The sequence below is a fragment of the Salvia hispanica genome, unplaced genomic scaffold, assembly GCF_023119035.1.
Source record: "Salvia hispanica cultivar TCC Black 2014 unplaced genomic scaffold, UniMelb_Shisp_WGS_1.0 HiC_scaffold_1125, whole genome shotgun sequence".
NCBI classification, from domain to species: domain Eukaryota; kingdom Viridiplantae; phylum Streptophyta; class Magnoliopsida; order Lamiales; family Lamiaceae; genus Salvia; species Salvia hispanica.
This window is the reverse complement of record NW_025951389.1, coordinates 1-3,000: the sequence shown is the minus strand read 5'-3', so window position 1 is coordinate 3,000 and position 3,000 is coordinate 1. Positions and strand designations below refer to the sequence as shown.

Sequence of the window (3,000 nt, the reverse complement as noted above, 5' to 3'; positions counted from 1 at the left end):
ACATCTAGTCATTACTAGAACTCAATAGCCATTTATGCAAATGTGCAAAGTATTTCGACATATCCATTACATCATAGAATGCATGTAATAAAATATATGAAGTAGTGGACAAACCATTGAGATACTCAAATCTAAAAAATATAGGGATAAGTAGGGTAAGAAAGAGCATCGAAAGTATTTGTGCGAGATCTAATCTACAGAAATAAAAAATATAGAATAATTCTATATATAAAATAGAATTAGAATCCAGGAAATTGAGTGATTCCCCCTTTGAATATGTGAGAGAAATTAGTTCCCGGCCAAAGTATTCAAGGCAAGATAATGAGGAATGAAATGACCAAATATAGGGAGTTGTTTTGGTTTTATGAAGTCCTTTGGCTATTTGAAACATAAAATAAATGGATCAGGTAATTATTCATTATTTTTTTATTATATTACTCCCTTCGTCCCATAAAAATATTGGCATATGATATGGCACGGGAATTAAGATAAAATTGGTAAAGAAAGAGAGATGAGAAAAAAAAGGTAGTTAAAATAGTATTAGTGGATAGTGGGACCACATTATTATTAGTGTTTTGATGGTGGTATAAGTTGTATAGATAACTTAATGTATAGGGATAATAAATTGGGATAATTTTCTCTAAATGAAAATGCCCATAATTTTATGGGACGGCCGGATATGGAAAGTGCAAATATTTTTATAAGACCGAGAGAGTATTAATCTCAATGGTAATGATACATGTTTATATTTTTTGTCAACGCGCCGGACGTTGCGCTCAACTCGAGCGTGCAGTGAATGGAAGGCTGCTAGCAGGTCTGCGGGATTTTCAACGGCCTTTCCAAATTACGGGTTGGAAACAATCACTCATGCACCAAATTGGTAGGGACAATATGGTTGCCTATTGGAAACTAACCGAAATAGGAAGAGAAAGAGAAAGAACAAATACCAGAAAATAAATGATAAAACAAGAAGAAGAAATACTACTAGATAAGAAAACTGAATACAAGAAATAACCCTCAAATTGAGGCCCTATGGCTAGCCTAAACTAGCTTCCTACGATTATCGTCCTATTCTTATTTTCCCCAAAGACATATAGCTCTTTTAATGAAGAGCTATTAATAACAATTACATAAAGACTCCACTAGATAGACTATTACAACAAGCCTGTATCATGACCAAATACCAATGCATAACAAATACTAGTAATAAAGATAAAGGAAGGAAAACAGGGAACGTTCAGGCTATCATCCTAACGATATCATAAACAGCAATGGACCAAAGCCTCCATGCAGAAAACTAGAGGCATTTTTCTTAAAACATTTATATCTCTCCAAATTATAAAATTTACCAACTACTAAAATCAGTTTTATAAAAGGACAGATGCAGTGTTAAGAACTAATTCCATAGCAATATAAAAGAGTGAAGACGCAGATAGTCACAGAAGCAAAACTCACAGCAACACATGGAGCAAAAGTGTAGTGAATTCCGCTAGCTGCACAACCAATCCTCCGGATCAAGTCAGCATCTCTACAAGCACACAATCCACGTAAAATTCAAGAAGTTGCTTTTATAGTCAACCTGGTAGCTCCAAGGAAGAAAAATGGTAGCCCCATAGACATTGCTGTTACCATCAACGACGTCAAACCATACAGCCTTGGGATCCCAAGCCGTGACTGCGGCGCAGCCTTCAGGAAAGTGTCCGCCATGGCCGCCCGATCTGAGTTCAAAAGGCCCACTCCCACCAACACTCAGCACACTCCCTGCACAAATCCAAACACAAAAAAGCAATAAAAAACGTTTACCTTTGCACAAACCCTAAACCTTATATCAAGACCTTCAATTGGAAACTGAAATCTCAACCTAATTTGAATGAATAATCTGAAATCCCACTATCCCAGACATAAAGGAGCAAACAAGAATCAAAATCGTTTGACAAAATTAACTAAATTTTTCGAAGGCGGAGCAGAGCATCAAAATTCCAAAGCGAAGTGCCATTACAGACAAACAATTTCTTCAAATGTTATATACATAAGGAAATACAGAAATTTTGGGATAACTGGTATCAGTTGAAACTGACCTATGGAGGATAAACTTTGTTTATTTGTATATTATAATTTAGTTCATATGTATATGTTAATTGCATTTTGTTTTTATTTATTCATATTTATTATGCATAAAATAGTTATATATAAATATTATCATAAATTATATATCATATAGTCCATCAAATATTATTATTAGTGTCACTGTTATTAAATCATGCATAATATAATAATTTTAAGATATGATATTATACTTTAATCTTAAAATTTAATAGAGACACTTCTTTTAGATATGGAGTTTAACATTAATGTGTTGAGAGTAGGCCTGAAAATTTAATTCGCGGGTTTCGGGTATTCCCGACCCAGTCCCAATACCCGATGGGTTTTGGGTACCCGAAATTATGGGTTCGGGTACGGGTTTGGGTTGTTAATGTTAGGATTTTTCGGATTTAGGGTACCCGAAACCCGTATTAGGGTACCCGACTAATACCCGATTGAGTATGTATTTGTGATAAATATTTTTATTTAGTATAGGGCCTATGGCCTGTAGGTAAATCTAGGGTAACTTTATTTTAAAATTAAGTAGTGTCTATTTGTCTAATGTCTATTTTATATAATATAGAATTATAGTCAATAATATAAGTATTGTGTTATTTTTAATAATTTCTATTCTCATCCCAATTTAATTTATGTAAAAGAATAAATTTTAAATATAATAATTCCGAGTTTATGGGTACCCGATTAGTTGGGTTCGGGTACCCACATCGGGTATTAGGGTACTCGAATTCACATACGGGTCGGGTATTGGGTATGATATTTTTGAGATTTCGGGTTCGGGTACCCGAATTTTCGGGTTTGGGTACCCGCGGGTACCCGAATTTACACCCCTAGTTGAGAGGATGTGGAATAGAGTAAGAGAAATAAAGAAAAAATAAAGTAATAGAAAATATTATTTTT

The 3,000-nt window shown here is 34.2% G+C and overlaps 1 long non-coding RNA gene across 1 annotated transcript; it reads right to left on the bottom strand.

Annotated features, from left to right (window-relative positions):
- Positions 1 to 1,300: 1,300 nt before the first annotated feature.
- LOC125197960 lies at positions 1,301 to 1,985 on the bottom strand. Its single transcript, XR_007172324.1, has 3 exons — positions 1,862 to 1,985; positions 1,630 to 1,761; positions 1,301 to 1,528 (listed from the first exon to the last, which is right to left on the bottom strand). It is a non-coding gene; the product is annotated as an uncharacterized LOC125197960 (long non-coding RNA).
- Positions 1,986 to 3,000: the final 1,015 nt, after the last annotated feature.